Source organism: Bubalus kerabau, chromosome 7 (assembly GCF_029407905.1).
Source record: "Bubalus kerabau isolate K-KA32 ecotype Philippines breed swamp buffalo chromosome 7, PCC_UOA_SB_1v2, whole genome shotgun sequence".
In the NCBI taxonomy this organism is placed as follows: Eukaryota; Metazoa; Chordata; class Mammalia; order Artiodactyla; family Bovidae; genus Bubalus; species Bubalus kerabau.
Window position 1 is genome coordinate 96,256,057 of NC_073630.1, and position 22,212 is coordinate 96,278,268.

General features: G+C 43.6%; 1 long non-coding RNA gene across 2 annotated transcripts; it reads left to right on the forward strand.

The window, feature by feature from the left end:
* The first annotated feature begins 14,709 nt into the window (after window positions 1-14,709).
* LOC129657289 (uncharacterized) lies at window positions 14,710-20,024 on the forward strand. Of its 2 annotated transcripts, XR_008716653.1 has the most exons (3): window positions 14,710-16,379; window positions 16,759-16,927; window positions 17,705-20,024. It is a non-coding gene; the product is annotated as an uncharacterized LOC129657289 (long non-coding RNA). The 2 variants fall into 2 exon arrangements; XR_008716652.1 differs by lacking the exon at window positions 17,705-20,024 and having other exon boundaries at window positions 16,759-17,222.
* Window positions 20,025-22,212: the final 2,188 nt, after the last annotated feature.

Consider the following 22,212-nt stretch of genomic DNA (forward strand, 5'->3'; position numbering starts at 1 on the left):
GTATAGCACGCCAGGCTCCTCTGTCCATGGGATTCTCCAGGCAAGAATACTGGAGTGGGTTGCCATGCCCTTCTCCAGGGGGTCTTCCCAACCCAGGGATTGAACCCAGAACTCTCATACTGCAGACAGACTCTTTACTGTCTGAGATACTAGGGAAGCCCAAGAATACTGGAGTGGGTAGCCTATCCCTTGGAGAAGGCAATGGCACCCCACTCCAGTACTCTTGCCTGGAAAATACCATGGACGGAGGAGCCTGGTAGGCTGCAGTCCATGGGGTTGCTGAGGGTTGGACATGACTGAGCGACTTCACTTTCAGTTTTTACTTTCATGCACTGGAGAAGGAAATGGCAACCCACTCCAGTGTTCTTGCCTGGAGAATACCAGGGACGGGGGACCTGGTGGGCTGCTGTCTATGGGGTCGCACAGAGTCGGACACGACTGAAGCGACTTAGCAGCAGCAGCAGCCTATCCCTTCTCCAGAGAATCTTCCTGACCTAAGGAATTGAACTGGAATCTCTTGCATTGCAGGCAGATTCTTTACCAGCTGAGCTCCTAGGGAAACTCAAACTGTCTAGTTGAACACTATCTTTATCTTAATTATATTAAGTCACTCAGACAAGTATTAAATATTGAAAAGGGGTATAGTAAGAAAATAGTCAAAGGTGAGAAAATTTAATGATAGAAATTGGAATCAGGTGAGCTAAAACCTGTGCCTTTAGAAGCTGTTATTTTCTTTAGAGGGATTTCTTAAGGACAGCTCTCTGTGATCAAGACACTCCTCCTATAAACCTACATGTAGGAGGCTAATACTGGATGATGTAATTGAAGCCAATGGCTTCAAACTTTGAGAATCCTGATACATAACAAAATAGAAGCCCACTGTAGGAGTAGCAGGGGAGAATAGATGCAGAAATCTACTAGCCTACTGTCGTAACTGGCCTAGAGAATGCCCATGATGCTGGGGAGAATGATACTTCTGAAAGTGCCTAAACATGATACTTGTTGAAAGATGCTTGTCTACTTGAGTGCTTAAAAATCATTCCTATTAAGGGAAACACCTCAAGCTGATAAGTGTGGTCACGGTGTTCACTTCTCCAAATTCTCGGGCATCTCCTAGGGAAACTCCTTATCTAGGCATAATCTTCTTTCTTCCTGTATCAAACTAAGAACTGAGTCACCCTCTGGGTCTTATGGCTTCCATGATGTCTGTTTCTTGGTACATCAAAAGTCTGAGGTCTTAAATGGGATGGGGGTACGGTTGGAGAAAATGCTTTCACAGAGGAGCTTGAGCCTTAGATACAACTCTGAATTCTTTGATCCATGAAGCAGTTTGATTAGCAACAAGTTTGCTTACCATCCCTTTCAGGGATGTGATTCTGTTTCACAGGAATGGCTGGTATCTTCTGCAGGAATCCATTAGAAGCCTGAGGTGAGAGAGGCTACCCAGGTCAAGTGACCTCCGCTTTCCCCACCTCACACACTAGATCTTGGGACCCACTGACTGGAGCCAGTGATTGGCTGGCAGTGCGCGTGCGTGTTAAGTCCCTTCAGGTGTGTCTGACTCTGGGCGACTCTGCTAGATTCCTCAATCTGTGGGATTCTCCAGACGGGAATACTGGAGTGGGTTGCCGTGCCCTCCTCCAGGGGATCTTCCCAACCCAGGGATCAAACCCGCATCTCTTACAGCTGGCAACTGTGTTCTTTACCACTAGCACCACCTGGGAAGCAGTCTTGTGTTATCCTGACGGAAGATTATGTGTTTTCTGTTGATTAACGCTGGACGCTTTTCATTGAGTGTGCTTTCATTTGGTCTAATTGGGAGCAGTACATGTTGGAATTAATTGGTTTTCTGGAAGGAACTCACAATAGAGGGACTTCCCTGGTGGCTCAGACGGTAAAGAGTCTGTCTGCAATGCAGGAGACCCGGGTTCGATCTCTGGGTCAGGAAGATCCCCTGGAGAAGGAAATGGCAATCCACTCCAGTACTATTGCCTGGAAAATCCCATGGACAGAGGAGCCTGGTAGGCTACAGTCCATGGGGTCACAAAGAGTCGGACACGACTGAGCAACTTCACTTTCCAATTTCACCATATACACAACATCCCTTTTGGATGAAGATCGACCTTTGGTGGTGGTGGTGATTCATGTGCCATGATCTCTCCCATTCCACATTATTGTATGATATCCACTTTTCATCGCCTGTCATTTGTCTTAAAAATGAAATTTTTTTTAATAGAGAATTGCATATAGAAATATGGTTGAGAATGTTTTTTTTCCGCTTAACTTCTGAGGAACCCAAACATGAAAGCGATTAACATAACCAAGCTGGTGCAAATGACTTTCAATGTTTGATGTGGATATTACGTCATTTATCTCCTGCGTGGTATAGCATTGATTGTTTTTAGGTAATGTCTCAGTTTGATCGTTATCAACTTCAACTAGCCTGAGTGTGGAACACTGCAGTGAGAAATCTCCAGCATGAAACTTCACAAACCACTTTTGACACAGTGGGTCAGTCACAGCACCTTCTCCATACACTGCACAAGTCTTTTTTTTTGGTTTCAGTTGTGTCTTTACCTTTCTTAAGTAATAAAGCTTTTTTATTCCATATTAAATATTAAAATGGCTACACATAAATTTACCAGTTTTGATAAGGTTTTTTAAATACATGCTGATGTGACAGCCATCACAATACAATCTAACAATTGTTTTGAATGAAGTTAAAGACAACTAACTGCTACTAGAGCTATTATTGTAACGGTAAAAATGGGACAAACTTTTTGGCCAACCCAATATGTATAAAACAGGTAACTACTGGAAAACCTACTGTATAGCACAGGAAATTCAATGCTGTGTGTGGGCGCATGCTTAGTCACGTCCGACTCTTTCAGACCCCAAGGGCTATAGCCCACCAGGCTCCTCTGTCACTGGAATTTTCCAGGCAAGGAACTGGAGTGGGTTGCCATTTCCTAGTCCAGGGGATCTTCCTGACCCAGGGATCGAACCAGCGTCTCTTGTGTCTCCTGCATTGGCAGGCAGATTCCTTACCGCTGTCACCTGGGAAGCCTACTCAATGATCTGTGGTGACCTAAACAAGAAGGAAATCCAAAAAACAGGGTGTATATGTAAACATACAACTGATTCACTTTGCTGTTCAGCAGAAACTGACACAACATGTAAAGCAACTACTCCAATAAAAATTAACAGAAAACTGAAGTTTAGTATTAACTTAGTAGATGCATTTCAACATATAAAATAATGAGCCTTTATTTTGGTACTAAGTTTTTGAAGTTTGGTATGTGTTTTAAATTTATAACACATCAAATCTAGCACCATCTTAAGTGCTCAATGGCTAGTGTCTAGTCATATTGGACTAGGTAAAAAATAACCTTGGGTCCTACTGTTTAACCTCATTTGCCATCTGTTTTGCAGAGTCAGACACAACTTAGCAACTGAGCATGAATTTAGAGATACACTAGTCTAAAATGACTTAGGTAGAATGCAGTTTGAATATTGTCACTTGAGTGCAAACCCTTTAACAAGAGTTCCCAGGAACCAGAATATTGGAATCACATAAGCCGTTTACTTGGACTTTGTAAGAATGACTGCCTTTGTGTTTAACACCAGTCTACACCCACAATATGTCTTCCATACTCCAAGGAGTCACTTTATTTGATTATTGCTGGCAGACTTTGTCCTGGAATCTTCTACATTATATGGACCCAAGCACACACTCCACAGCTTTATTTTAGTAACTCCTGACTATCCTATGGGTAGGACACTGGGAAGATACAAGTACCTCTTACCTTTGAAATCTTTGACTATTTTCCAGCTTGAGTTGGGGTAATGTATTTTTTGCTGTACTGGGTCTTGGTTGCTGTAGGTGGGCTTTCTCTAGTTGCAGTGCACTCGCTTCTCATCACAGTGGCTTCTCTCGTTGCAGAGCATGGGCTCTAGGGCGTGTGGGCTTCAGAAGTTGTGGTGCACCGGCCCAGTTGCCCCATGGTATGTGGAATCTTCCTGGGCCAGTGTTTGAACCGGTGTCCCCGTAGGTGGATTCTTAACTACTGGACCACCAGGGAAGTCCTTTTTATTTATATTTGAGTTGGTGGTAATCTATAGATCAGGTACTTGCATGCTAAGTCACTTCAGTTGTGTCTGACTCTTTGTGACCCCATGGACTATAGCCAGTCAGGCTCTGTCCATGGGATTCTCTAGGCAAGAATACTGAAGTGGGTTGCCGTTTCCTCCTTCAGGGAATCTTCCTGACCCAGGGATCGAAACTGTATCTCTTAAGTCTCTCGCATTGGCAGGCAGGTTCTCTACCACTGCCACTATCTGGGAAGCCCATAGATCAAGTACTTAGGCTCTTGATATCTACCTTCAGGGCCTCACCCTCCACCCCTCTTCAAAACCCGGCTAGAGTCTCCTCATAGTAGAGGAACCATGTGGCTTACTACTGTGCTACATTCAAACTGGGCTTGGAGTGTGCTTTTCAGGGATGGGCTGTGTCAAGGAGACTTCTCATAAACCAACAGGGGTATAAGACCTTCTTAGGTGACCAGAGATGATGTGCCTGTATAAGGACCAGGGTAAATGGATATCTAACTCAACTAAGTTTCCTTTGGTGGGGGTGGGGGGGGGGGAATGTCTTCTGCTTGCAACACAGCTCCTTACTCAAAACTTCTTTCAAGTTAAACTTATCCAGCCTGGACTGGAATTTAGCACAGCTGGCCTGGCTCCCCCGCCACTCACCCCCCCCCCCCCCAGGTGTTTATATTTACTGGCAGCATCTACCTTTGCCAAGAGGAAGCTTTTGTCTTTGGAGCAGGAAGGTGGAGAAGACAGAAGGTATCTGTTCCTCAGACCTACATCAAGGAGATATGGTGAGGGTGAAGAGCATGAGACTGGGGGTATCCTCAGGTGGTGGTGAGGTACAGATTTTTAAGTCTAGACCTTGTACATATCTGCAAGCAAGCAGTCCACACCTTGTCACACCTTATGTGCCAAATGCCCAGCCACCCTCCAGATGCAATAAATCCTCAGGTCTAACGATCATGAGGCCAATTGCAAGGTCACGTGGAGGTAATTGTAGCTTTCGTTATTTTATCAGAGCTAGATGGGAACATCACTCTGACCTGTAGCTATACTATAAAACTCATGAATGACTGGGAGTCAAACACTTGAAAAACTATGGTTTATCACTTGGTGTTATTACTACTATAACATCACTGATCTGGTTACTAAACCTTGAGCAATATCCCTAGTTAATTAGATCTTAACCTTGTAAGAGGTGCCTTAACCTCTTATTTACATATGCAAATATGCCTCTTCTATGCCTCATACATGTACATATGCCTCTTATTTACATATACATTACATATCTAAGGAAGCCAGGATCCCATGACCTTACCAAGTGTTTTTAGCTCCTCTTTACCTGGAAGCTCAGGTGCTTATTTCTCCTCACTCTGCTGCCTCTATATGATGCTAGATTGATCCTCGTGTGGCTGATAGTAAAGCTAGTGAAGAATCTCAGCAAACCCTGTGCCTGGTTTTGTCTGGCTCAGTTTTTTAAATTATGTACAATACTTAAAGCGCCTTCCAAACGAACTCAACATTAGCTTGTATAATGACTAGGCCAAGTTGTGACTAGGAGCCAACTGACCAGCCAAACTAGTAGCAAGAGCTGTTTGTGGGTCATCAGTAGTTAGGCTCTTAGAGAGACAACCAAGAATTAGTTCATGGCAACTGGAAGAGTTACTACCACCTGGCAAGTTACCTTAGCCTCTGAGAAGTTACTGTTCTTATAGGCAGCACTTTGTTCTTTCAAAAATTTAGAAATTTAAACTCCATAGAATAACAGTGGTCCCTTCTACTCAGTCTTAAGACACACTTCTGATGTTTTTCCTAAGCTAAACTTTGGCCACTACTTTGGCAGTTAAAAAAAAAAAAGGTTTAAAATGAGTCTGCAAATGCCAATTGTGTTTTGGAGCTCATTTAAATGATTACTCAAAGATGAAATCAAAGACTGGCTAGAACCTTCTGATGGAATGGAAGGCAGTTCTTAAATGTCATCTGATATAATTGCTCTTGCCTATTGAAAATACCTCAATGTAAATACCTAAGCCCCAGCAATACACAAAGGGCGCAGGCTTTAAGATAACTGGGCAAGCTAGTATCTGACTTGACTCAACACTTAGCAGGCTGAAAGAAACAATCTGCTGTGGTCCTCGCTGTCAAATACCTGGCTTGTCACCTCAGGTCAGGCAATGCAAACAGATGAAGTCTGGTCAATATTTTGCTTCATCCAAAAATATATAAGCTCTAGGTAAATGGGTAATGACCCTGTCTGATTTTAAGCTTCTTCAAAGAGATACTGAAAATCATGATTCACTGGGCTTTTTCTTAGTTTACAAACCTAAAAGCTGGTTTGTTTATAATTGTGTACTAAATTAATAGCCTGAATGTTTGTAACCTGGTTGGTAGCTGGTATGTCCAGCCAATGGTTCTGTGGGGACACTTAAAACCTTGAATGAACCGATTCACCTGTTGAGAGAGTTTGGAAGATCCATGAAGTGCTAGCTGTTGGGTGCCTTCTCATTCTCCATCCCCATTGTTGGAATCGGGTGTGTTTTAGAATGTTGAAGTTTTCTGTGCCTCACTGGGGTGGGGAAGATTTATCAGATTAATAGATACAAACTCCCAGATGATCTTAAAGTAGGACAAGTGAAACAGTGCCATTTACATCCCAATCTACTCAATGTGAATATTCCAAAGAACACACGGGAGCCTCTTCAGGCTGAGGAAACCATGTTTATCTTCAGTGCACTTCATGGTGAATTTCCCACTGATTGCAGCTTCTGCTCACATTCCTACTAGGTTTCACATAAGCGGAAGTTACCCTTCTTTAGCAGTTGACTCCAAGCAGGGATCTTAAACACCCTGTCTCATGGTCAGAGGACCCTTCCTGTTGGGGTTCTCTATATCATTTTCCTGGCTCCAGTCTCATGCTCATACTAGTTACACACTTGCCTAATCTTATCACCTTTTCTTTCACCTCTCTTGACCTCTTATGTTCACTTTCTCTTCTTTGCTTTACCATTTGCCTTAAACTCTAGTGGGAAGAATTCCCTGGTGGCCCAGTGGTTAGGATGCTGCAGTTTCACTGCTGAGGGTGCAGGTTCAGGAAGATCCTCAAGCTGTGTGGCATGGCACAGAGACTAAGGAGTATTGACAATTCTGGTTCCCCATTTTCCTTGTGTTGTAAACAGTCTATACACATGTCCATTGCTCAAATACATGGGACCGTGGTGGTTATGTGAGCCGTAGATCAGTCATGACTAATAAAATTTGTGCATATGGACAAACAATAGTAGCAGCAGTAGCTGAGCCTTTATACCATTGTTCTGAAAGCTTTATACACTGGTTGATTTTAGTAACTCCTAAAGAGTGGTTATTTACACTTCATAAGTTTAAAAAAAAATGGAGGCCTAGAGTTTGTCACTTTCTCAATCTCTCCATCTAGGAAGTGTCTTTATGTACACAATTAAATTGCCCTTACAGTGATTTACTATCATGGGCCTATAGAACAAACCTTTTATCTAATACTGAATTTTATAGTTAAGGGTTAGGTATCATCATAATCAGACTGAATAATAATATCAGACATAAATATCAGACTGAATCTTAGCCACAAACTACACGTAGTCGGGAAGCTGTCATTCCTGTCTTGCTCAGTGAGTAGCTAGTTGTCTTAAGGGAACAACAGTCACTTCCTGTATCACAATGTCCTGTCTGCTTACACAGCTTCTGTGTACACTGACTCAAATGTCAACTGTGGGTAACGTGTGGTTTCCATCATTATGTGAACAGAAATTTGGTGTGGCCAGATGACTGGTTAAATGTCATGAGCTTAGTCATGTACATGTTTGTGTCAGACTAAATGACCAAATAGATATAAGGGAGAATAGATCTGTCATAACTTAGAACATATCTTGCTGTCTTTCCCTTGCATTTTTTGGTGGCTTAACTCTACCTAAGATCTCTGGGCTGTTTCAGTAAACCAGTTAAGGTCTGATGTTTGTCATATATAATTAACAAATGTATGTATTTAATTCTCCTGAACAGTAAGATTTAGATTCATTTTACAGAATACCTGATTCAGTGAAGCAAGCAGTAGCTGTCACGTGATGTACTGGAACTGATGTAGAACTCTTACTCTGAGGTATTACAACAGTCAGTTTCTACTTCCGACTTACCTGAGAAAACACTGAAGTGCTGGCTCACTGCCAGATAAATGAATCTCAATTCCTCAGTTTCAGGCAGTTATACACTTTTATAGGTGATGCTCTGAGGCCAACTGCCCAGCCTCCCTCATAAGAGGTACTGGAATTTGAACCTCAGATCTCATTCCAAAGTCAAGTACTTAGTTTTATTGAATGAAGAGATGCTGGGATGGTTATCAAAACACCTCATTCAGCCTGACTCAACCTTACTGCCGAAAGCTTCTACTCAATTTCCTTGTGAATAGGTGACTAATACCATGCACTTTGTTTTCCCCAATAAGTAATCTAGTTGTTTCACTTAACAATCTTCTCTCCAGCTCACTCAATTCTACCCACTTCACTCCCACTAAGATGGTTGTCTCCATATGACCTCCAGTCTGTTGACCCCTTTATTTCTATATTCTAGCTGCTTCCTTAATTTTCTTGTTAGCATGTCTTTTCTCCCAAGTAACAGTTTTGTGCCTCTATTTTAGTCCTTGCTGATAAACCTTAACCCTGTGTGAATCAAGGTGTCTACTTTGTCCTAATACTGGAAGAGTAGAGTTGGGCTGAATTTATAAAGACCAAGGTATTTTTGTGCCTCTGAACTCATCACTGACTTTAGGATCTCTGCCAGATGTCACAGAGGGGAGGAAGAAAAGCCAGAAAAACAGTTGTTGGGCAATCTTGAGCTTAGATTTCTCTTAAACCCTAATGTCAAGTAACTTTTGCTTTGTTCTTTTAATAGCATTCCATTGCTTTCAAAGATTATAGATAAGATGGTAAGTGTGCATTATTAGCTACAAATCAATGTAGCATGAGCTGACATTTCACGTTCTGTTTTCATTTACTCTCATCAATTCTTATAAAACTCAGCACCCTAAGTAGCTGCCAAATTCTAAGATGGGCTCCACGCACTGACTTCCTTCTCTGGATCAGTCTCTTTGAGAGGAGTCTCATGACTGTGTCCCTGTCAGCAGGGACACTAAGAGAGAGGGCCTTTGGGATGATGGGACTCATAATGTGAGAAACTCTCCAAAGTGGTTCCAGAGACCTCAGGCCCCTGAATAAGAGGTTCCACAGCTATGAACCTCTTGTCCTAAGAGGGCTTTGGATTTCCCTTGTGATGAAGACTCTGTGCTCCCAGTGCAGGGGGCTTGGGTTGGAACCCTGGTCAGGCAACTAACAACCTTCGATTTGCAACAAAGACCTGGTGCAGCCAAAAAAAAAAAAAAGGCTTGGGTAACTTTCTAATCAGCTCAGCAGACAGCCATCGCTTACCTGTTCTCCGTTTCAGTTGTCTAGAGGACAAGGATGTTCTGGTCGACTCCAGTTAAAAATGTTTCCCTGCATTTAATATCACCGTGGTAGAGCATTCCCTCTTTAAAATGAGAGTATCCTCACTTCAGAATCTGCTTGCCAGTTCAGGAGACAAGAATTGAATCCCTGGGTCAAGAAGGTCTCCTGGAGGAGGAAATGGTAACCCATTTCAGTATTCTTGCCTGGAAAATTCTGTGGACAGAGGAGTCTAGTGGGTTACAGTCCATGGGGTTGTAAAGAGCCAGACGTGACAGAGCACACACGCAAACCCACACTCTCAGTCTGGTTTTCAGGCAAATTTACAAAAGCAGTCAAAGTTTCATAACTTAGTCAAGGTTTCCTTTTTCTATGGTTATTAAGTGCCCCCTTTTGGAGGATGTGTTTAAAGCTCTAATTGGTGGTGGAACCCTGTCTTGCTTAATTAGCAAGAGCCTGAGTCCTTGAACAGAAGCCAAGTTTCCAAAAACAATGGGGCTGAAGGTTATGCCCCATTAGGTCATCTCCCTGTGGTCTTGGAGAGGTATTTGCTACAGTCTTCATTGCTTGTGGGCCTTTCCAAATCTTGGTCTCTTACCCTAGGGTGATGCATTTAGAGTTGGTATTGATACTTACCAACAGAATCCTTCCATATCTTCCACCCAAGGCTAGTTGCTTTGTTCTCATCTGCTGAAATTACCTGAGGATAGGTCAAGCTGGAAATTTTGGGCTGGTTGAGGCCCAGCACACACTGGCTTCTGGTTGGTCTTGAATAAACCCTTTCTCCCCAATAACTTTCCTATTTTGAGGTGGAAATTTTAAAACCTGGGCCTAATGGGACACCAGGAGTAAAATGGTTAATTCTTTAGGCAGTGATTTTGTCATGAGTTACAAGGTTGGCATGCCCCAGATGAGTGTCTCGGACTATCTGGTATAGGGCTGGTTTGCTCCTAATCCATCATGAGCCAACACCTCAAATAGAGTAAAAGGAATGAAATTAGGTGATTTGTAGAGACGTGAATGGACCTAGAGACAGTCATACAGAGTGAAGTAAGTCAGAAAGAATCAAATTTCATATATTAACACATATGTGGAATCTGAAAAATTTGATATAGACGATCTTATTTACAGAGCAGAAGCAAGGACATGGACGTAGAGAACAAACCTATGGATACCAAGGAGGAAGAAGAGGGTGGGATGAGGTGGGAGATTGGTGTGGACATATATACACTATTGATACTATATATAAAATAACTGAGAACTACTGTAGAGTACAGGGAACTTTACTTACAGCTCTAAAAGTGATAGTGATCTAAAAATGGGAACAAAATCCATAAAAGAGGGATATATGTATTTGTTGTTGTTCAGTCACTAAGTCATGTCCGATTCTTTGCAACTCCATGGACTGCAGCATGCCAGGCTCCCCGGTCGTCATTATCTCCTGGAGTTTGCTCAGATTCATGTCCACTGAGTCAGTGACGCTATCTAACCATCTCATCTTCTGCCTCCCCCTTCTATTTCCTTCAGTATTTCCCAGCATCAAGGTATTTTCCAAGGAGCTGGCTCTTTGTATTAGGTGGCCAAAATATTGGAGCTTCAGCAACAGTGTGTTAGTTGCTCAGTCATGTCCTACAATTTGCTACCCTGTAGGCTTTGGCCTTGGAGAAGGCAATGGCAACCCATTCCCATACGCTTGCCTGGAAAATCCCATGGACGGAGGAGCCTGGAAGGCTGCAGTTCATGGGGTCGCTGAGGGTTGGACACGACTGAGCGACTTCACTTTCACGCATTGGAGAAGGAAATGGCAACCCACTCCAGTGTTCTTGCCTGGAGAATCCCAGGGACGGGGGAGGCTGGTGGGCTGCTGTCTATGGGGTCGCACAGAGTCGGACACAACTGAAGTGACTTAGCAGCAGCAGCAGCAGCAGCAGGCTTTGACCTACTAGGCTCCTCTGTCCATGGAATTCTCCAGGCAAGAACACTGGAATGGGTAGCCATGCCCTTCTCCAGGGGATCTTCCTGATGGAGGGATCAAACCCAGGTCTCCTGTATTGCAGGCAGATTCTTTACTGTCTCAGCCACCAGGGAAGCCCAATTCTATGTAATGTTGCCTGCCAGCTTCCTCCGTTTATGAGGTTGTCCAGGCAAGAATACTGGAGTGGGTTTCCATGCCTTCCTCCAGTGGATCTTCTTGACCCAGAGATCGAACCTGTGTCTCTTAGATCTCCTGCATTGGCAGGTGGCTTCTTTACCACTAGCACCTCCTGGGAAGCCCATTCAGCAACAGCCCTTCCAGTAAATATTCAGAGTTGATTTCCTTTAAGATTGACTGGTTTGACCTCCTTGATGTCCAAAGGATTCTCAAGAGTCATCTCCAGCACCACAATTCAAGAGCATCAATTCTTTGGTGCTCAACCTTTTTTATAGTCCAACTGTCAAGACCATACATTACTACTGGAAAAACCATAGCTTTGACTATATGGACCTTTGTTTACAAGGTGATGTCTCTGATTTTTAATATGATAAACCTAGATGTCATAGTTTTCCTCCCAAGAAGCAAGTGTCTTCTAATTTCATGACTGCAGTCACCATCTGCAGTGATTTTGGAGCCCAAGAAAATAAAAATATGTCATTGCTTCCACTTTTCCTCCTTCTATTTGCCATGAAGTGATGGGATTGGATGCCATGATCTTAGTTTTTTTTTTTTAATGTTTTAAGCCAGCCTTTTCACTCCTCTTTCACCTTCATCAAGTGGCTCTTTACTTCCTTTTCACTATCTGCCATTAGAGTGGTATCACCTGCATTTTTGAGGTTGATCTTTTTCTCAGCAATCTTGATTCCATCTTGTGATTCATCCAGTCTGTAATTTTGCATGATGTACTCTGCATTTTAGTCAAATAAGCAGGGTGATGTATAGCTGGATTTGCTTTGCTGTATGGTAGAAACTAACATAACATTGTCAAGCAACTATACTCCAATAAAAATTAGAATTAGCAGAAAATTATAGCCAAATCTTATTAGATTTAATAGGAAAAATTACATTTTGGCAAAAATCAGAAAAATAAACAGCCCAATAAAAACATAGGCAGAAGGCCTAAAAAGATATTTCTTCAAAAAAGGTATACAAATGGTCAAGCACATGAAAAGATGCTCAACATTGCTCATTACTTGAGAAATGCAAATCAAAATGACAATGAATATCACCTCACACCAGTCAGAATGGCCATTATCAAGAAAATCTATGAACAATAAATGCTGGAGAGAATACGGAGAAAGGGAACCCTCTTGCCCTGTTGGTGGGAATGTAAATTGATACAGCTACTGTGGAGAACAGTATGTAGATTCCTTAAACTAGGAATAAAACTACCATATGACCCAGCAATTCTGTTACTGGGCATATGCCCTGAGAAAACCAAAAGTCAAAGACATGCACCCTGATGTTCATTGCAGCACCGTTCACAATAGCCAGGATATGGAAGCAACCTAGATGTTCATTGGCAGATGAATGGATTAAGTTGTGGTACATATACACAATGGAATATTACTCAGCTATAAAAAGGAACAAATTTGAGTCAGTTGTGGTGAGTTTGATGAAACTAGAGCCTGTTATACAGAGTGAAGTAAGTCAGAAAAAGAAATAATATTAATGCACGTATAAGGAATCTAGAAAAATGATACTGATGAACCTATTTACAGGGAAGGAATGGAGATGCAGACATAGAAAACAGACTTGTGGGCACAGTCCACAAACATACATATGCATTCATCTTCAGTCGTGTCCAACTCTTTGTGACAGTGTAGACTGTAGCCCACCAAGCTTCTCTCTCCATGGGGTTTTCCAGGCAAGAACACTGGAGGACGCTGCTATTTCCTCCTCCAGGGGATCTTTCCCAACCCAGGGATTGAACTTGTGTTTCCTGCATTGGCAGATGGATTCTTTACACCGAGTCATCAGGAAAACCCAGGGGAAGGGGAGAGGGTGGGACAAATTGAGAGAATAGCACTGGCATACATACACTGTGGTGGTTTGGTGGTTTAGTCGCTAAGTCATGTCCAACTCTTGCGACGCTGTAGATTACAGCCTGCCAGGCTCCTCTGTCCATGGCATTCTCCAGGCAAGAATACTGGAGTGGGTTGTCATGCCCTTCTCCAGGGGATCTTTCCTGCCCAGGAATTGAACCCAGGTCTCCTGCATTGCAGGCAGATTCTTTACTGACTGAGATACAAGGGAAGATATATATACACGATCATGTCTAAAACAGATAACTAGTGGGAAGCTGCTATATATCATAGGGAGCCCAACCTGGTGCTCTGTGATGACCAGGTTGGGTGGGGTGCAGGAGAGGTGGCAGGGAGGCTCAAGAGGCAGGGGATATATATATTATGATTGATTCAAGTTGTTGTATGGCAGAAACCAACACTCATGGTAAAGCAATTATCTTCCAGTTAAAGAGATCCATGCAGAATTAAAATATTGAAGAAAACTTCACTAAACGATATGGAATGAGTACCGAGCATTAGTACTTCAAGTGCTCAGTTTCTAACATGACCAATGAATTTTCTTAATTTACTGAATCTATGTTTGATTGACAGCAACACTACTCACAAGGGATAATGTAACTAAACTACGTTTTAATAACTCATAATAGGAAGCCTAGTCTCTTATAGGCATGTTGATCAGAATGGAGGATTTTAAAACCATCACAGCAGGCCTGGGATGTTTAATTTGGCCAAAATAATCAAGAAATGTACTAAATACATCTTCAGTCCTTCATCACTAGCCAATTACAAACATATCCTGTAAAGCGATGGTTATCTTCAAGATAAATTGATTCCAGATCTGAATTTGCCTGCATGGATCTCTTGATAAAAAGCCCTGGATAAAAAATACACAGTACAGAAAAATTTAGACTTCCATATGCCAGAACGGATTTATCTAAGCATTGGCTAATTAAAGACTGAATATTTAAGATTCTTTTAAAAAAGAAAATTAACATTTTAGTAAGGTATTACTTTATGACATCTTACACTTTCATAATGTTTAATACTCATAGGTATATAAAATGTTTGATCTTAACAAAACCCAAATGGCTGTACATTAATTTGGGGGCAGAAGTAAAGCTAAAACATTCTGAATTTCTCTTCCCTTGATTTATCTTTTTCTTGTCAACTTTATGGTTTAATTTACTACTATGGAAACTAGAGTTTTGGAGTCTGAAGTGGCTGAGAGAGGACTAAAATATATGGAATGGACTTTTTAAAACTGGAAAACTGAAGCTGCTGAGATTTCACTATGGAAAGATTTCAAAGTGGCTAAATCCTAGAGATTTACACTCTGGATGCCAGGTCTCCAAAGTTCCTTAAGTGATTATGCCAAAGATTGGCTTGAAGAATCCTGCCACCCCACTCCCACGATACCCTGCCCTCTGGTCATTGCTTAATATGGTTCTATGTACACTTGGTTTCAAGCCATGAGTGCACTTCCCTGCAGACCAGACTACCATTACCTAAACCCATCCTACATAGGAATTCTTGAGATGCTGCTTTTCCAGAGGAATAGTCTGAGCTGTGCTGGGAGATGACATAACCTAGTGAGGAGAAAAGACTTGGCACCCTGGGCTGAGCTGGAATTCCAGGTTTTCCATCTTCTGCCTGTGTAACTTATTGGCAGATCAGTTATCCTCCCCAAGCCTCAGTGTCTGGTTAGAAATAGATGCTAGAGTTGTCAGGATTAGTATATAGAGGTTACTTTGCAGAGGATGACCAACATTGCTCATTTCAGAAGGTGAGGAAGTTTTTGGCCTGTGACAGGACTTAATGTCTTGCAGGTATAGCTGTCTAAGATAAGGTTTTTTAATAGCAAAGGGGAGAGAACAGAATGGCTAAAATCCAGAGCCTACACAGGAGATATTTATAACATGCTACTCAAAAAACCGAGTCCCATAGAATATTTCTAGCACCACACTTTCCAAACATTTGCCATTAAGGCCCACATGGACCTTGTTACCGAACCAGGTTGATCTTGCAAGATTTGCAGGCAGCAAGCCAAAACGTTGAATTCTCCAGGCCAGAATACTGGAGTGGGTAGCATTCCCCTTCTCCAGGGGATCTTCCCAACCCAGGGATCAAACCCAGGTCTCCTGCATTACAGGCAGATTTTTTACCAGCTGAGCCACAAAGGAAGCCCTGAAGAGAGAGTTCTCACAATCCTTCACATTCTCAAATCTCACATTCCTTCCTGAAGGCAAGGGCTCAGGGTATTGATGGGATAAAGAATGAAGAAGCAGGACCATCTGAGGCTTGGAGCTTGATGAGTGTTGGGGGAGGTGCTTGGGGAAAGGCGTGGTAATTGTAGTTCTGAGCAGGAGTAATTGAGCTACAAGCCTCTGCATGAGGCCACTAGGATGGCCTGAGGGTTGAGTTTTTGGTTCCCTGACATCAAAAATTCAGGAATTGGACACTTGCGCATGCCCAGTTGGAAGGTTGTTGGTCCCATCCAATCTTAGCCACTTGCACCAGACACAGCTGACTCTAAATTCCTGGAGAAAAAAACTCAGCAAACATCTCATTTAGGCCTTTTCTGACTTGGAACACATGCAAGTCTTTTTTTTGTAGCAACAGTTAAAACAAACTTGATGGGTGAAGGCAGGTCCCAGGTGAAATGGATTTATCTAATGATTCCTTTCACTTGTAGCACCCCACTGGAGGGGATTGGAAAGGAGATGAAGCTGCTCATGGCTGAAGGCCCAGTGCTCTTGAGGAATGAGAGAGCTGTATAGTGTACCTAGGAACACTACCTGCTATCCTGTGGCTAACTAGGTAGGAAGCACTGCCCAAGGTGCTCTACTGATTGGAGAAGATCTCTATGAACATGGAGAGAACTTGCTAGAAAAGTTCAGACTACCTTCTGCGTGCTGGAGAAATTTGGAGATCAGTCATTCTTAAACATGAATACTTACTGCTAGTGGTTGGAGGTGGGGCATTGGCAGGAAAGGTGACCTGCTTGACTTTGTTTCCTGAGCATCTTCACAGATAAAATCTTCTTAGCTCTAACTCGGGATCTAGTGTTAGAGCAATTTTTTTTTCTGGTGTAACAGGCCAGTAATGGTCACTTAGCTTTAAGTGAGATTTGTTATTTGTCCTCTGCTGAATGCTGTCAAATTTTAGTGACGGATCCTCTCATTTCTGCCATTTTCAGGAAGTTCTTTTGGCTGCCTTGGGTCTTCGTTGCTGTTTGCAGGCTCTCTAATTGCAGTGAGCAGGCTTCTGACTGCAGTGATGTCAGTGTTACTTTCCCAGGACCCACTGAGATGTGCACCCAGAGTACCTTAAAGCGGTCCCATGAACTGGCCAGTGGGGTTGGGCATGTGAGTTGGGAGACTGGGAGAAAATGTGGCTCACAGGGTGGCTTTGCTGTCCCTTGTGAAGTAGAATTCCTTTTGTCTTTGAAATATGGGGGAGTTCTTGCTTAGTTGCTCACCTCCGTGTCTCCTCTGTCTGATCCAAGGGAAGAAGAGAAACTGGGTTAATGAGATGGAGAACAACTCACAGGACATGTGTAGCTGAACCCTCTTCTTTGGTTTTCAGAGTAGTGCCCTCTCCAGTTTGTGTGGGATAAGCTCACCAACTCCAGCTGATGGCAGAAGCTTCCCTCAGCCTGGTTCAGGGGTACCACTTCTCCCAAGCTTGGTTCTGATTCAGGTCACCAAGGTAGTCTGACTCACAGTCCAATTTTCAGTTGTTTCAGAACCAACTGGCAAAAGGAAGACAAAGGGCACATCAAACTCTGAGCTGGCATCTGAATTGCTGTTGTGTCATGACCTGTCAGCCTACTAGGATCTGACTCAAATCCCCTTGGAGAACAGACTTAATTGCCAAGTCTGGTCTGTTCAGAAGGTCTTAGGGTGTTGAACAGTTTCCTGTGCCAGTGTGTGGGTTGAAGACTGTGTTCAAAGCTCCACTGCCCATGCTATATTCAGTTTTCAACTCTTCTGTCAGAATAAATCCATAAGAGAAGAGTCTATCTGAGGGGTTGTTTCGAGGAAACACTCTTGCTAAGGTCTTACAGACTTGGGTTTCTGCTGTAAGGGAGAATGTAAGATTGGTGGGTTAAATTGAGGGCAGTAATGCTATGGTTTTTCCAGTGGTCATGTATGGATGTGAGAGTTGGACTGTGAAGACAGCTGAGCGCTGAAGAATTGATGCTTTTGAAGTGTGGTGTTGGAGAAGACTCTTGAGAGTCCCTTGGACTGCAAGGAGATCCAACCAGTCCATTCTAAAGGTGATCAGCCCTGGGTGTTCTTTGGAAGGAATGATGCTAAAGCTGAAACTCCAGTACTTTGGCCACCTCATGCGAAGAGTTGACTCATTGGAAAAGACTCTGATGCTGGGAGGGATTGGGGGCAGGAGGAGAAGGGGACGACAGAGGATGAGATGGCTGGATGGCATCATCGACTCGATGGATGTGAGTCTGAGTGAACTCTGGGAGTTGGTGATGGACAGGGAGGCCTGGCGTGCTGCGATTCAAGGGGTTGCAAAGAGTCAGACATGACTGAGCGACTGAACTGAACTGAACTGAATGAAGTACTTAGAAGAATACTTTTGCTGTGGCCAAGTCTAGGCAGGAGGGATCACAGTGGCAAGATATCTGAAATACTCTTGGAAAGACTGCCCTGTTGTAGAAGAAGCAGGAAGGGCTGAGGGTCAAGAGGGACCTCTGACATTTCTTCACATCTTGTATAATCAGGCATTTTGTCTCCTCCTATTCACCCATTTTCTGATCTCACCCAAAGGTGCTTTGTCTTCAGGTCCAATTAGTCACAGTTATAGTCTGAATGTGCCAGGGAAGCCCCATGGCAGCTCCAACAGGGAGCTTGGTGCAGATTCAACATGCCAATACAATTTGTACCAATGTGTAGTAGATGTGTACCCAATCTACAATCACTTTGGTCATGACACATCTGACCAGACATGACATACCTGACCAGACAATGCCCAAGAACTTGATGGACAATCCAGGCCCTTGGATTTTTGTGGCATTCACAGCCCACCCACATGATTCCAAATGCTTTATAAGCTCTGGTGCCCACTGTTCTAAATCCATAAGAGGGTCAGAGGTTAGTAGCACATCATCAATATAATGGAGCAGTTTCACTGAAATTGGCTGCTTCCATTTCATTAAGTCTTCTGCAACCAGCCTGTGACATATAGTTGGGCTATGCAAGTACCCTTGGGGGAAGTATCTGGAACATCCATTGGTGTCCCTCCCAAGTGAATGCAAATGGATCTTCGCTCTCATCAGCTTTAGCTATAGAGAAAAAGACATTAGTTAAGTCTACCATGTAGTGATAAGTGCTCAATGCTGTGGTCAATAGGTGCATCAGGTCGTGACTCAATGGTACAGCAGCATGCATAGGTGAAACCACCTTATTCAGTTCTCTATAGTCTACAGTCATTTACCACGAAACATCAGGCTTCCCAACAGGTCACACAGCAGGGTTAAACGAACTATAAGTGGGTCATACAATGCCCACTTTCACCAGCTCAGCAATGATGGCACCTATTTCTTCAGGGCCACTTGGTAAATGATACTGACCCTCTGAGTGCCAGCAGTAACTGTGGGGGATGCTTCGCATATTCCCTCACAATGGCCTTCACCATATGCAGAGACAAAATTCCCCCACAGGGATTTGCAACATTAGGCCTTGTAAAACATCTATTCCCCACAGTACGTTCCGGGATCGGGGACACAAACACAGCATACAACCGCACAGGGAGTCATCCAATTTCCAAAGGCCAGGTCACAGCCTTTACCTTAACTGTTTGGTTACCATAGCATCACTTCGTGCAGTAGGACTGGGAAACTCTTCTGGCTTGCCATAAATAAGGCTGCATATGGCAACAGTGTCAATGAGAGCCATTACTCTTTTGTACATTAGACGATGACCAGTGACTTGCAAGCTGTACGTGGGGCCTCTGGTCACTGCTCTGGCTCTTTGGGCAGGCACCTTTGCCTGAGCCCTACTCAGAGTGGAAAAGGGCATCTGGAGGAACATTCTTGGGTGCCATGTAATCTTCTGACTGAACCGCCTGTGTCTCTTGTGTGGGTGCTTCCCACTTTGGTACGTTGCTGCTCCTGTCTCTAGGAGCATAGCACTGGGCTGTTTATCAATTTTATTTGTCAACTCCAATGCCAGCAAACAAGCCCACATTTGCATTTGCATGGACCCAGATGGACCCAGATGGGGCCATTACCAGCTTGGCACCCCTTTGGAGTCTTCACACTTCTAATGCCCTTTGTCTGCCACTATCCTTCTACTTCTCCCAAGCTTGCAACAATCAAGGTCACCTCATAGATGGTGTGGCCCACATAGGGCATAAGAATATGATAAGGACCTGAAAAAGATAGATGGGCATCATTGAAAATGGCATCTCAATGCTGCCTGTAAAACGCTCATCATCTGGGCCTTGAGTATTTAGGTTAACCATAGACTGTTTCATGCCCAGGTCTCTCACAACTTGGGTTAACTTGGAAAAGTTATGCCACTTACTCAGTGTCTGGGAGTTCTCTTGCATTCGACCACAGAGTGCAGATGGCAGTGTAATCCATTCCACCAAGGTATGTGTGTGGTTAGGTGGCCCCTGCATGAATTGCCTAAGGTTCTGTAATCTTTGTCTCAGTGAGGGGTGAGTGATTACAAATGCCAACTGTTCTATCTCATCTCTGGAACAAACAATACCATCTACTCTTCTGTCCCAGAGTCACAATAGCCAAATTGCTAGGGGTCCTCCTTTCTTCTGCCAAAATTTCTTACCCAAGTTGACTTGGGTAAGCCTGGGTACTTGGTCAATATATTGTGTACTCAGTAACATTGGGGGCCCCTTGGGGCTGCCCACCCTGGGTCAAAGGCTGTTCATGTTTCACCTGCTGCTGCATGATTGTCTTCGAAAACAAGCAGGAACCCACAGTCTCATAACATTCATTGTTACCACCCCTTATTACCTCATTGTCTGAGGCACTGGCTTCATCCAGGTCACACATCTCTTGCTCCAGAGTATGTATACAATATTCTAGTTCTTCCTCCTGTCTCTGTAATTCACACACTTGCACAGCATCACGGAGGACACTATCTGTATTAGCCTCCAGAGCAGTCAGGGAAATCCACCCCATGGTGCCAGCAGCAGTATATATGCCAGTTTGCCTGGCAAATGGGAACTCACTGCCTGTAATGCCTTTTCAAGGCTATCTGGTGACCCATCCACCACCTCCCAGTCTTCCACTGGGGCCACCAGGTACCACATATAATGTGGTGGGCACTGGCTTCCTCCATCCAATCATTGAAGCCTTAGGCTCCTCTATCTGCTGGGAATCTTGTCAGTTACACGAATTGTCTTGCTGATTGTTGAACTCAGGGTAGGCAAGGTGCAAGTGGGGAAGCTGGAAGGAAATACAAGGATTCATAGAAATTGTAGACATGCTTTATTCTTTAGTGGCTGATGTAGCTGCCAGGGATGTTTCAGGTGGTGCTTATATTGGTATACACGACCAAAAGTAGCAATTTGCCAAGCCATTACATCATGATGTGTGTGTGCATTGCTATAGAAGGTCTCAGCTGTTACATAACCATGTGAAGTCATTGTTTACTGTGAGGCATGAACAAGATAACACGGGGCGAGAGAGCCTGACCATTGCCATCTGAGCCAACCGCTATTTCTCTACAAAGGAGCAGGCTGAGAACACCTTCACATTTCATTATAACACCGGAGAAAGAAGGACAAGGTGTGAGACAGCAGCATGGCTCTGCAGTAGAGTCTCAGCCATTCTAAGAGGGAGATGGGTGCAGGGATAGCCAGGAGAGGAAACTTGGATTGGGTGGAAATGGTGAGGCCCCAGTACTGCCCTGTGCTCAGTCTTTGGTTAATTGCTCCCCAGGAAGAATAACCCAGGCTTGATTTGCTACAGCAGATCCTGAAGCATTGCAGCTGACTCCAATGTTCAAAGCAGGTTCTGCATTGAGGGGGGAGTTGAGTGGCATGTTCCCTTAACTCTAGAAGTTCATCCTTTGTGCTGTACACATACACTTCTCCATACTTATCTGGGAAGAAATTCCACGGTGTGTGGGCCCCTCTTCCTGAGAGGAGTGTGACAGGTGGGGTGATGAGCGGGCAGAACTCATCACAGCATAACAGCTTTACTGTTGGAACTACTCTCTAGGGTAACTGATACTTACCTCCTCCTCCACTGGCCATTCTCATTCCTCCCCCTCTGTTATCACCCCTACAGATCATGGTGGTAAAGACTGAATCCCTCATGCCTGGAGGATCTGTTGTAATAGAAACCATTCTCTTTTCAGGCCAGGGTTTCCATAATTACCTACTGAGTTACAACTGGGCCTAGGGTACACAGAGAAATGTCCAGTTAGATCACCTAAGTTAAATAGACATTATTCTTTGTCATCACTGTAATAGCAGCCTTACATCCTCTTGATCAAAGTTGATGGCTCTTGTTGCCAAAATGGCGACTCTTTGTAGGCTGGCTCCTGGGAACAAAAGTACCCAGATAGCAGGTTATAGCTTGTATTTCAATGACTCCCATCCTGGGTCTCTTGATAAGACTACATACCTTTTGTGATCAATGATCTATAACCCTGCA